This window comes from Ambystoma mexicanum, chromosome 9 (assembly GCF_040938575.1).
Source record: "Ambystoma mexicanum isolate Mex_15411 chromosome 9, UKY_AmexF1_1, whole genome shotgun sequence".
NCBI lineage: Eukaryota > Metazoa > Chordata > Amphibia > Caudata > Ambystomatidae > Ambystoma > Ambystoma mexicanum.
Window position 1 is genome coordinate 1,185,620,253 of NC_090931.1, and position 13,611 is coordinate 1,185,633,863.

The following is a 13,611-nucleotide window of genomic DNA, read 5'->3' on the forward strand; positions in this document are numbered from 1 at the left end:
CCAGAGCGCCTAGAAAGAAGGGAAAGAAGAAGAAAGGTTAGAATAAGAACTTTACTGGATTTCTTACCTGATTTCGGATTCAGCGCATCTTCGAACCAGCAGCGCCTCGCAATACTCACCGTTCCTCGCAGCATCTCTACGATCCGGTGCTGTCTCCATCACCTGATCGCCGCATTCCAGCGCCCAAGGGGGACAAGAAAACAACAAGGTGAGCCAAGGGAACAAACAAGGACAATCTCTTGCCACCATATGCTTACCTGATTTTACCGCAGGAGGTATTATCCACCAGCACGGCAAATCTTCCTACGCTGCACCTGCAAGAAAAGAGAAAGCAGCGAGTTAAACCTTGGCATCATTTACCGGACAGTGTTACAAAACACAGACTCTTACCTGAATGCTTTCAGCTGCCACAAGATGATCATCTTTTGGGTCTAAGCTGCAAAAGAAACAAGGAATTGAACAAGAGTGATTAATCAGACATTTTGAACTCATTAGAACTATATACTTACGGCCTTTCGCCCGGAGGTTTGGAGCCAAGATTTGTCCAGAACTCTTCCAATATCCTCAAGCCAGTGAAGTAACTGGCCATCAACGCGCCCCTGCATTCTTCGCAGGATGGAGAGCTCATCATACAAAACTATAAGGTGAGCTTTGTGAAAGGGAATGTCAGAAGTGATAAGTGGGGACGCAGTGAGGTGTTAATACTCAAATCCACGGGTGGCTAATAACCTCTTCCCGTCTTTAGGAGACTACTTCTACGGGTCAAGCAGACGAAGCTAGGTGGGCCAGTCCAGTCAGTCATCTCTGCACTACGCATCACGTTGGTGGAGACCGTGGCTGTCCAGTTCCGCTCGACATCCCTGTGGAAGCCAGGTGAGCGTAACACCGTGCTGCAGGGCCATACCACACCGGCAGTCGTGGAACACCACAGACAGCCACATGTAGCACAGCCAGGTGCCCGGTGCAGGATGAAGGTGCGGCAGGCTTTTTCAAGGACTGCTGCCACCACTGCAGCCGAGGCAACGAGCCTGGCAGCTAGGTCCAGGAATCCTGTGATGGTGCTGATCGGGGTCCGATCTGAGGGGGGCGAATGGAACGTGTTCCCTGCGACAGCCCCAGCTGCGTACCGGGGAGGGAACCCAGGGGTGATTGATGTACAAGCGACCCTCAGACAGGCATAGGCCTAGGAGGAACCCAGGGCCGCAAGCTGTGTTTGAAGTGTCAATGATCAATGTGTCCTGCAGTTCATACTAATTCTTGCAACTAGCTGTGTTCTTCATCGCCGTGCAAGCCGAGTGATCCACTGCCAAGAGCCACATGCAACTATTTTGTTCCAGATGTCAGCCCGAACCTGCTGGTGCAGGAGACGCAAGGCTGCCTGTCTTGCCCACGGCGAGACAGCCTAGAACCACATCTAGATTCCCCAATTGGGACTCGGCCAAGATCATCGTGGTTTTAAAACAAAAACAAAAGAGAAATCCTGGCGCTCAGCCTGGTAAGCCTGCCGGCCACTTGCTGCAACTCAGCAGAAGGCTTCCCACAGTGATGAGGCAGGCTGCCCGCCGCCAGCCCACCCAGCCTGATTTGCTCATCCTTACCTGACCCCAACCCCCTCCACTCCCTTTCGGGGCTGGACAGTGAGGCGGGCCAGAGACAGCACAGGAAGGGGGTCAGCTGGGACCAGTAGAGTCTGCAAACCCCAGTCCGGCCACACAGGGCTGAGCTCCAGATACCTGGACAAGAGAGAAGGTAGCAAAACAAAAGAGGTGATGGCTGGAAGGTTTAGAATAATCTTAACCTCTGGCATTGCTCTGGGCAGCACTCTAGACCATCGTTCTTCGCCTGCCAAGCCATTACAAAAGGGGAAAGACCATATGCAAATCAGGCTTGGCCCCACCCCCAAAGGGGTAGTCCAGCCCGAACTGCTAGGTCACATCCCTTCTGCATGGGACCACAAGCATCCCCAGACAGGTTTCAGCCTTATTGGGCGTCATCAGTGAAGAGTAAACCTTCCAGCCATTGCTTTATCACCCCGAGTGGGACGGGTATGCCAAGATGTGGGTCCCATGCCTGCTGGGCCTAGAGACCCAAGCTACTCCTCACTGATGAGGCCCAACAAGGCCAACACATGTCTGGGGATGCCTGTGGTCTCGTGCAGAAGGGTTGTGACACAGCAGTTCAGGCTGGACTGCACCTTTTGGGGTCGGACCAAGCCTGATTTGAATATGGTCTTTCCACTTCTGTAATGGCTTGGCAGGTGAAGACCAATGGTCTGGAAGGTTGCCCAGAGCAATACTAGAGGTTAAGATTCATTCTAAACCTTCCAGGATTTACTTTTTGTTTTTGCAAGAGGGAAGGTAGCCATGCTGCACCAGCAGGCCTGCCCATCGCTCACCCATATATGGGTGGCTGGTCCCTCGACACCCGCCCGTCGAGTAAGACTAGCTGTGCCATGGCTCAGGGCTTGACAGTCGTGCCGGGCCCGTGTCCACTTGGGCAGGCGTCCCTCGAGAATAGCCAGGGTTCCCTCAGCTCCTGTATGCCCTCACTGGTGGGTCAGAGGGAGGAGCATGCCCCCTGCAGAAGTGGTGTAGTGGCTCAGGTTCTGACTCAGTGCGGAGGGGGGCACTCGGGGTACCCTCTCTGGTGCGTCATAGGGGACATACCCAGCAGGTTAACCCAACCCTGCCGGGTGTCCCTGTCCATCTTCTGGGTATTGGACCCCCATCTGGTGGAAGGGAATCCCGCTTCCCGGTGACCGGTCCCCCATGCAACCCAGCCGTGGACTGCTCCGCTGGCAAGACTGTAGCACAAGATGAGCACTGGGCTGTGAGTGTGCGTGTCTGGGATGCAACCGAGGTCGGGCCTGTTGCTCTCCCTCCGGCTGCTTCATTATTAATGATCCTTCCGCAGTTTCACCTACGGAAACCTTGTTATGACTTTTACTTCCTCAGGATAGTCAAGTTTGATCGTCTTCTCTGCGCTCCGCAAGGGCCATTGGTGACCCTGGTGGGGCCAATTCGAGGACCTCACTAAACCATTTGCATATATAGTAGCACTTTCACCACCAGCTACCCACCTTCCTAACACGTAGGCTGTGGGATAACTACTCCTTGAGTGAAAATAACTTTCACTCAACTGTGTGTATTACCAAAATTGGGTATCAAAAACAATATATTTTAATAAGTATATATATTTTTTTTATTTGTTCATGGTTTATCACAAACCTTTTACAAAATAGTTAAAAGACAGATGATAAAAAAACCATTACAGAATTTCACAATCACGAAAATAGATATTTCTTTTAGATACATCAGAAAAACTGAAACTAACCACAAATGGAATGCCAAAAACCACAGCATATCTAACTTAATTCACAAACTGTTTTTAGAAAAGAAATTACACAAATAATCAAGATTGGTGAATATCCATTTCTCATTCTATACCATATATATTTCGGATCTATACATGAACTGTTATCAAATAGCTCTGCAAAATATTCAGTTCTTTGAAAGAGCAGCTAAGGACATCTCAGCATAATATGTTCTAAAGTTTCCTCTGTTTCAAACACATTGCAGAATCGACACCATTTCTTTTCCTCCAGAGGATTTCTTATGTTTAATACACCGTAAGTATGCATGACATTACATCTAAATCTCATGTAAGAATTCCTAATTTTCCTTGAAGGATATTTTATCAAGTAATTCTCCATAAAGGCAGGAATTTCCAGAAAGAGTGGGTCTGATTGTACAGTTTTCACGTTAGTCTTTATTCTTTGTCAGAGAACAATCCATTCATTTTAAGATCTGTTTACATTTATTGGGTTTATTCATAAGAGTACATTTGGCAATACCTGTTTCTTCCATTGTCAACTTAATAATGTTATTTAGAGAGATCATGAAAGGACATGATAGATCAGCACCTGCTTCCACATAAAAGTTGGAGATCCCCGATAATTTGCATTTTCTCCATAACATAAGTCTCTTAGTTGCAACCACTGATTGAAGAGATTGCAAACCCAATTCGTACCTCAATACTTCAATGGGTATACAATTAGGCAAAAAGAATAACAACCCCCTCCATATAATTCCTTCTAAGATTTTCAGAAAATCAGCAATCTCTATTGGGAACATTTCCAGGCCATAGGTGATCCGTGGGACCACTTTACTTAGATAAAAATCCCTCATGGGTTTCAGCGTAAAGCCACCGAATTTTCTTCCCAGCATTCGCATCTGTCTTAAAGCAACTTCTGCTTTTACCTTGAGTTGATTTTTAAACAAGGTGATAGAGTCTGTACCCGTAAAACAGTATCCTAGATATTTAAACGCTTTTTGGAGCTTGATATGTTTTCCCTCACAAAACCATGACAGAGAGTCCTGCTTTTTATTGGGACGCCCCATTCGAATTATAATCGTTTTAGAGGGGTTGATTTTCAGGTATAGGTTTCGTATAAACACTTCAAAGATCTTAATTAGATGCTGCAAACCCACTTTCGTATTATCCATGAGCAGAAAATCATCAGCATAAACCAACCATGAAATACCCCTCCCATTGAGTTTGGGTGACACCATACCCCCATTAACAAAAGAAAATTGTGCACCACTAACATAAAGATTAAAAATCGTTGGAGCCAACATGCAGCCTTGTCGTAAACCATTGTTAGTTACAATCTGGGAGGAAAGGTCCCCACCAGCATTCATTCGTACCACTAACCTTGTATCAGTATATAGCTCAATAATGATATCCAGAAGGTGATTAGGCATTTTTAAAGCTTTTAATTTATGCCACAGCATTCACCTGTCAACTAAGTCAAACGCCTTGCTAAGGTCCATTGGTGCAACAAAGGTTTGCCTCCCCTTGGCCCAGGTTTTACTTTGTAAGCATCGCAACACTAACCCACCACAGTCCGTGCCGCATTTTTTCCTGAAGCCCACTTGATTCATGTTGAGAATGTGATTCTCATCCATCCATATATGAACATCTATCAATACCAGGGATGCAAATATTTTAGAATCTGAATCCGCAATAGCTATAGGTCGATAATTACAAGGCAACAATCTTGAACCCTTTTTAAACACCGCAATAACTACCAATACCCTCCAGGATTGCAGAATGGTTTTAAATAGACACACGTCTTTGAGAGAATACATAAAATTCTTGCCAATAGAAGAGGATTAGCTTTTAGTACCTTATTGGTGAGATTATTTAAACCAGGGGTCCCCGTGTTTTTGGATTTTACTATCAAGCTCTTTATTATGTCTACTTCGCATCTCAATGTCCAGAGAGAAGAACTCACTCCCTTAGGTGAATAACAGAGATTGTTTTTCTCATATAACTTTGAAAAATGACCTTCCCATAATGCTACAGAAATAGGATTTACCATAGTTAAGGTTTGACTTGAATCTACATCATTCATCAACTGCCAAAAATTTGAGGATGTGGTCCCTCTAATCGCCACCAACATTTGTTCCCCATCTCATTGTGCAATGATGCATCTATGGCTCTTCAACCAATTCTTGTACGATTGCTTTAATATTTTAATGGAGACCCAAGTGCCCGGATCAGCAATGGTCAATTTCCGCAATCTGCAGAGCTCCCTGTTAAGTTCTCTTTTCCTTTCATAAACCTCTGTGTCCATTGAATGTTTGTGATATATTGTTTTGGCTGGTCTACAAGGCCCATGTTAAAAAACTCTTAATATTAGATCTAATAGTACTGTTGAAATCTTTTACAGAGAACATTAACAAACATTGTTCCAGCTTTGTATTTTCAAATTCTGAAATCAAACTGGATGTAAATTTGTTGGTAGAATTAAAGGACCATTTAATTCTATTTTTTGCTGCGTTTAACAACAGATCCTTATCATAACACCTTGGAGCCCTCACACAGATTATGGAGTCAAACTCCACCATCAGCATACAATGATCACTTGTTAAGACAGACTTCACTTCAAAATATAACACTAAGAAGCTCAATTTTGCAGTTAGAAAAATGTAGTTGATAGTAGACACACAACCCCTCGCATTCCATGTGTGATGGTCATTAGAAATCATCTTAAAACCCCACAATTCAGAGAATCTTAAAAATAAGTATCCTCTAAGTTTCTGACTACCAATTCTACAGGTTGCCATATTAAGGTACAGCGCTTCTCCTATCAGTCGATCCACGCTACAATCTGCATTTAAATCGCCAGCTATAATTATTTTGACCTTTGTTATTAATGTACCATAGATCTATTTGTTTACCTAAGTCAAACAAATTGGCTTCCAGCTGTTGATCCGATAATTCATTGGCATTCCAATAGACATTAATACCTAATAAAGTAAAAAGGTTCTCGCCATCACCAACCAAATAAACGGTTGAGAGGAAAGATTGACCTTGCTTCCAAGTACTTTTGATTACCAAACCAAAGGACTCTTTAGAGGCCGTGAGAAAGCCACCCTTCGGTCTGCCCCTCAAGCCTTTTATAGCACACAAGTCCTCCACTACAAAGCCTTCCCAGCCCACATGGGATGTCAGCCAGGTTTCTTGCAACAAAATTAAATCAAAAGAATGTAAGTCTAGCATAAGAGACTCATTGTTAAAAAGATCGAAGTTGCCGCGAGAGTTCCAGCAGAGCAATTTCAGCTTGTGACCTTTAGCTATGTAGGTTTACCCAATTCTTTTAGATTGTTGATTGCATCGCAGAGAGATATAGCCAACTATCTCCAATCTTGTTTCTCTGGGACCTCTTCCACTCTTTGATTGATAGAGTAGTTCCCCCGATCATAACTGTCCTGCACCAAACCATCTCTATCAGGGGCATGCACAGAAACGGACTGGTCTTTAAATGGGAAAAGATCGAAATCCATACGTTGTAAGACTTCCGCCTCCTTCAATAACATTGAGCGCACCAAGGCAGATGGAATGACCAGTCTTACAAAATCCAGTCTTTCTTTATCTATGAAATCCACAAGATGGATATCGGCAGAAGTAATAAGTTTCAGTTTGGATATGCCCGAAAATAGAGATAGAATATAGGATCTATTTAATGGTTGATTTCTCTCATCTTTAAATAGGGAACATAATATCAGACCAGGCATATTTGGAAATGCCAAAGGTCTGAGGTCCTGAACATCTTTGGAGACATATGATGCTTTTCCCTTGTGCCACCTATCTTCCCCCCTTACATAGGAGTGGTAATCTCATTCATTCCTCTCATCGTCTGTTAATACTTCTTCTTTTTTTGACAATTTGGCAAAGAATCTTTGTTCCTTAGCCTCTTGTTTTCCTCCAAAATATCATGCACATTTTTTAAGAGTATATCAACTTGCCCCTTTTCTTTAGTCTTTAGATCTTTACTTCTATCAATGGATTCATTCTGTATGGTAACATTATCCGTTGGCACCACATTAGACGTCTCAGTCAATCGTACAGTTACGTTACCATTAGTACATCCACTCTTATTCGATTCATCCATTACTCTATCTTTTTCTTTCAGCCTTTTATTTTCATTCATCAAACCTTGCACATTTCTAAGAATGTCCTCCACATTAATTGGGTGTCAATTGGTCTAGGGTAGGTCTTGTGAAGTCCATCTTTAACTCCCTGCACCAAGGCCATGTCATCTGTTTTTCTACCACAGTCTTCAAATGTTTGATTTTTAAAAGGCAATGTGTTTCCATTTGTAGCATCTTTGTGGTATAAGCCCGTATTTACCGATTGTACGATCGGTCTTATACGGGACTTGACTACGCCTCCAGAATCATTTAGTGGGTGATTGATTTTGTCCACTTCTATACAAGTGTTATTTCTAGCAGGTCTACTGGGCTCATTTGAGCCTAGAGTATCAGGATCATTTACCGAGATGCTGGTTGAGCCCTTAAAAATTTTAAGGATGTCACTCAAACCATTTTCCAGTCTGTTAGTAATCTCCACAGCAGACTCTCTTTTTTTTCATAGCCTCATACATTCCATCCACTCCTTCTTTGTATTCACTCTGAGTTGCATGAGCAACAGGTATGTTTTCATTTTCAGCTGACCTAGGCCCTCATTACAACCCCGGCACTAAACCATGGTGCTATTAGCACCATGGTTGGTGCCGGTGTTGTAACGAGTCCGCCATGGTGGAATGGGGAAATACCGCCCCATTCCAAGGTTGGTGGGGCGGTATTTCCCCATTTCACCATGGCCCTTCCCCATTTTCGCCCCATAGGGCTCAATGGGACTGGGGAAGGCGCTAAGTATGGTACCGCAAATTGCGGTACCGTAATTAGCACCGAGATCCCTTTGCGGCACCCTACTTTAACGGCTGGTAAAACCAGCCGTTAAGGTCGGGTCCCGCAAAGGGACCTCGTAATCAGGCGTTAAGGGTTTAACGGAGCCGACACCTTTTACGGCGCTGTTAAACCCTTAACGCCAGGGTCGTAATGACCCCCCTAGTCTGCTTAACGCCAATATGTGACGCCACGTATACCACTGCATCCGAAGCATCTTCGTCAATCATGTGTTTCATATCAAGGTCTCTCATAAATTTTCTAGAGGATTTATTTTTTAGATCAGCTTTTTTTATTTATTGTTATTTTTCTTGGCTTGTTTTTTTGCTACGCTAGATTGTGGGATGTCTATCAAAGAACCTTCCATTGTGTCATTACCCTTTGGAATAGTTTACGGCATAGTCTTGTTTAATGCAGGAGGGCCATTTTTCGCTAAATTAGATACAATTTCCGAGAATTTGGGGGTCACCTTATTCATTTTCGGTATAACATCCTTAGGTAATAAAGGTGGATCAAGCTAACAATTCCCTGTACCATAGCCTACTAGAGCACGTACAGATTTAAATTCAGTACCCCGTATTTCCTTTATCTCATTTACTATGGGCACCACTATGTCGGATATACATTTAGGCAATACCTCTATGCATTTAACAATAGGGATCAGTGAAGACGATAAAGCTTTCGGAATGTTATCAATATCTATTACCATTGTCATCAACAGGTCATTTTGTTTTCTGAGTTCAACCAGAATAGCTCGGTTCAAGATGCCTAGCATCGCCATAGTATCATCACCAGGTGGAAATTCATTTACACCCCCCGAAAGGATATCGTATATGGGGTCCGACAAGGTGTCATCTGGAATAAAAATAGCTGGAGTATCTGCATCAAGAACCTCAGTTTCAACCACTTTGTCCCCCTGATGTATATCATTGTTTACAACTTCATTCTCATAATCCCCAAACATAGGTTGGGAGGGATCCATATTTTCTTCTAAGTTCCTAATTTCTACTGAGCAGTCCTGTGCACATTGAAGCAGATCCTCCTCGTCCACACAGGGAGCAGGTAGAGGAAGCGCCGCCGCGTGTGCCAGGCTGGCCCTGCGAGTGCTAACTGCTGTAAAGATATCCGCCCTATGATCTTTACGAAAGGCAGCTGATTTTGTTTTGCCCATAATGGCCGTTACTTAGAAACACACTCCACCACAAGATTTACTGCAAAACAAGGATAAGTAATACAACACCCCCTGACAGAGCTTATGAGAATAATAGAGTACAAAAGGATTTTCAAATCCCTTAATGCGACATATGACAATCATTTTTAGACTTGCTTCCTACCTGAGCACATGAACAGTAAACAGGACCCCTTTGCCATAGGATCTTTGAGATCAGGAATAGCCCACCCACACACCCGCACCACGAAGCACGGACCGCGAACAGCAAACAGCGTACTTTTGTGTACTTCCGTGGGTGTGCACGCGGTGCCCTGCAGGCTCTGTTTTCAAACGGGAAGGGGGCGGGAACAGGGGCGTGGATTGCCACTCATTGGCCAATCAAATCCGCACTGAAAACAAAGAGAAGTAAAATTTATGGCGCGCGTACTAGGATTGCAGAGAGGAAGATATTATATAGCATAAGACTCCTATAATCCCTACAGTCCCGAATAAGAGTACCAATTAGAGTTCCAATTAGAGTCCCACTATACAATACGGCAACCAACTTGTAGTCCCAAAAGTCAACTGCTTTAAATTACTTGAAACAGGCAAGGTCAGGCACTTTCCGTGTAGCCTGCTACGACGTCCGCTCCTCCGTGCTCCCAAGTAGAGTTGAAACCTGAAGCCTTGAGAGGGAAAAGAAAAATGCTTCCAGCCACACGGCAGACCCAGCAAACAGCATACTTTTGTGTACTTCCGTGGGTGCGCACGCGGTGCGCTGCAGGCTCTGTTTTCAAACAGGAGGGGGCGGGAACAGGGGCGTGGATTGCCACTCATGGGCCAATCAAATCCGCATTGAAACAGGCAAGGTCAGGCACTTTCCGTGTAGCCTGCTATGACGTCCGCTCCTCCGCGCTCCAAAGTAGAATTGACAACCGAAGCCTTGAGAAGGAAAAGAAAAATGCTTCCAGCCACACGGCAAACCCAGCAAACAGCGTACTTCCGTATAGGTATATAACATTATATAAAACATACATCATAAAAAAGAAATACACTCAAATGAATAAAAAGTCCTCATGTAGACCATATCGTCAACCAGCGTTTTTGAAGAGACAACCCAGGAAAGTTACTATGTGAACAAAGCCTGATATGGCAAATCAACATATGACTCTATAAAATCAGGCGTGTGTGATGTTATTAACACGATTGATTCTTAACAACCATGAATGAATTTCTATTCATCATGGAAAGTCTACACTCAATTGTGTTTCTGGGAGTGGAAACAACCAAACACGCTGACTCATGTTGGTGTGTTTTCAGCCTCAATCTTCAGGACGCAGAAGAATGTTAATACTAGGATAGATTTGGCAATGTGCACACGGCCCTGTTCATCACCATTTTAACCCAGAGGCAATGAAAGAAACTCATTTAAAACTCTTGTGTCCATATGCTGTTCATAGGTGTTGTTTATGTTACACACATGGGGGGAATAGTAGTCCTACTAACCTGAGTCTCTCAATTTCTTTCAGGTGTCAGACAAATTCTGATTCAAATACTATTAGGCATGAAACTTGTGAATCGGCGTCCAAGTTAGTCCATAGCTACAAGCAAAGAATAATAATTGTGCTTGTTTTAGAGTGCTTGTCTCCATATCAAATAACAATGTACATGTGTCATTTTCATTTCTGTCTGTACTAATTACAGAAATTACCTTTTCAGCTAGATGAGATATATGTATCGCAGCCATCAGTGTCGTTCTCTTGTTAAATAGGCATACATTCATTGATTACTACTTGTAGAGCTGAAGCGCGTAAAAGGGGACTACATTGTCCACAATCCTCAGTATATCATCTATAGTTAGAAACAGATTAACAGACCCTGTCAGTATAATATGGTGATTGAAAGACATCAATATTCTTGAACCCTGGTGCCTCAATGTCACTTACTTTGACAATATAATATCCTTACACGGGTCTGCGTGTCACGGCTGCCCAGTAAAATCTTCCAGCATGCCGTGGCATGAGATCGTTAGACTTCTATAATGTTTACTTTCCATCCAGCAAAATGATCAATAAAAGACCCTGCAAAAATGTACAAATAGGTCCATGGGTGACCGTCTCTGACTCTGTCTGGCGATTACCACGCTCTCAGTATTAACCGGGCAAAGTAATAACTTACTTGTGATTGTTCATCACTGCTTCGCGTTATCGTGCCCATGCTCAGTTTCCCAAACAGGTGAACAGCTGTTAAACTCTATGGTAAATAAAATGGCCACTCACTAGTCACACTATGGAACTTCCGTGTGTGCTTTTTCTTTTTATCATTGCACTATGCAGCTTGAAAAAAACATTGTTTCCATACTTGTTTGACATATAAGGCAAGTAAAGGTACAGTGGAGAGGGTCCACTGACATATATAATGTGCAAAGTGCAATTCAATTTCCACTATTTAAGTTGATGATAGAATGTATATCCATTTATACTACATAAATCCCCATCTACAACACTCGAACCCTATACTGCTGGTAAGTGTTTCAAAGTTCATACAATACTTTACCATAAAAATTAATAAAAGAATTCATAATTTGTCTACAAGCATTTGTCGCAAAATACATACAACACAGTCATCTGCCTAATATGTCAAACAAGTCACCTGTCTTATATGTCAAAAAGTGTGCTTTTTTTTGTTTGTTAGTAATTTTCTACATGTATTTTAAATGATGGTGTTTATATAAAAATAAAATATGTTATTTTTGCAGAATTGCCAGTCCTGATCTTTCAACCTCTGTCTAGCCTTACCAGTAAAAGAAACTTCTTTTTTAAATGTTCATCCCATGAGACACTGCGCTTGTAGTTTTCTTCATGATTATTCGCCAGGTGTCTACAATGCAGGGGAACACCCACACATAGCTGAGATTACAAGCTCACCACCTCTGACGGTCTTAACCTAGACCGCCTGTCACTGCTACTTGAACTGATTTGGTTACAGCTCCCCAGAGTTGTCCTTGTCACAATATAGGTTGGTCTTCTATTAATCTGTCCACCAGGCCAGAGTATAGAAAATCAGTTCCAACAAATTGGCTGGGTGCGTGCCGTGGCTGGATGAGGCGTCTCCCCCACCCCCCTGGGTCAGCGCCAACTATGCACGCAAGCCTGGCTCTTCCTGGGGATCACCGCAGCACCGAAGGTCACCTCTCTCCGTTCCCCTCCCGGGGTTCTGGCTAGTGTTCTTCATCGGCCGATGCCTAGCAGCTGATGACTGAGAACTGGCGCGGACCACGGGAATCCAACTATTTAATTAAAACAAAGCATCAGAATGTTAAGATGGATTTCTAAACTCTGACCTTGTCCATGATGGTCGCAGTCATTCAGGCACTACAGATGGTCTCAGTCATTCAGGCACTCCAGACAATCTGCCACCAGTAGTGTGGATTGGGACCAGACAGTCCCAACGGGCTTCCTGGGAACACACACATGACAGACATAAGCCTGTGAAAGAGATTGGTTTGCGCGGGAGGCTGCATGCCCAAATAAGTAAAACCAGGGTTACTCGATATGGGTGAATGTACGGGGCAAAATGGCCATGGGACAGAGCAAAATACTTTGTGGCTTTGGCCATTTTCAGACCTGGCCACAGTCTTGAACTAAACATGGTAAACACGGTGTGATTCAGTAAAAAGAAGTAACATATTATAACTGCCACCAGTTCGTCCCAGGCATTCTTACAATCACCAAAAAATCCTTTGAGGGTGTCTAGGGCCATAAAACAAAAAGGGACCCCAGCACAAGGTACTGCAAGGTACATTGTGCATTGTTAAAAAGTTACCAAGATGTGGCAACATAGTCAAAGACTAAGGGAAACAGTTTCCCTATACTGACAATTTGAAGGGTGTTTCAGTTTCCCCATAACAAGTGAGCAAAAGCCCAGAGGAGTTCAGCTGAAGGCTGGCTCCACTGGAAAAAGTCAGGATAGGAAAGCCAAACAAAAGCAAAATGTTTGAGTGGTCCATACATGGAGGGAAAATTGCACATCAATGAAATCTTTCCTAACATCGAAAGCCAGCGGAGGGTGTTAACACAATGTAATTTCTGTCCAGTGCTCTAAATGTCAAAGTGAAGAAATTCAATGAAGCGTTGGTAAAAGGCGGGAGTAACTATGACTCTCTTAAGGTAGTCAGATGCGTCGTTATCTAATTAGTGACCGGCA

The 13,611-nt window shown here is 43.5% G+C and overlaps 1 protein-coding gene and 1 pseudogene across 1 annotated transcript in view; one reads left to right on the forward strand and one right to left on the reverse strand.

The window, feature by feature from the left end:
* LOC138489003 (von Willebrand factor D and EGF domain-containing protein-like) overlaps positions 1–13,611 on the forward strand; it is a 3,370,177-nt gene that overhangs the window by 199,270 nt on the left and 3,157,296 nt on the right. The gene's annotated exons all lie outside the window — the stretch shown is intronic.
* LOC138490060 (5.8S ribosomal RNA) lies at positions 1,162–1,315 on the reverse strand (annotated as a pseudogene).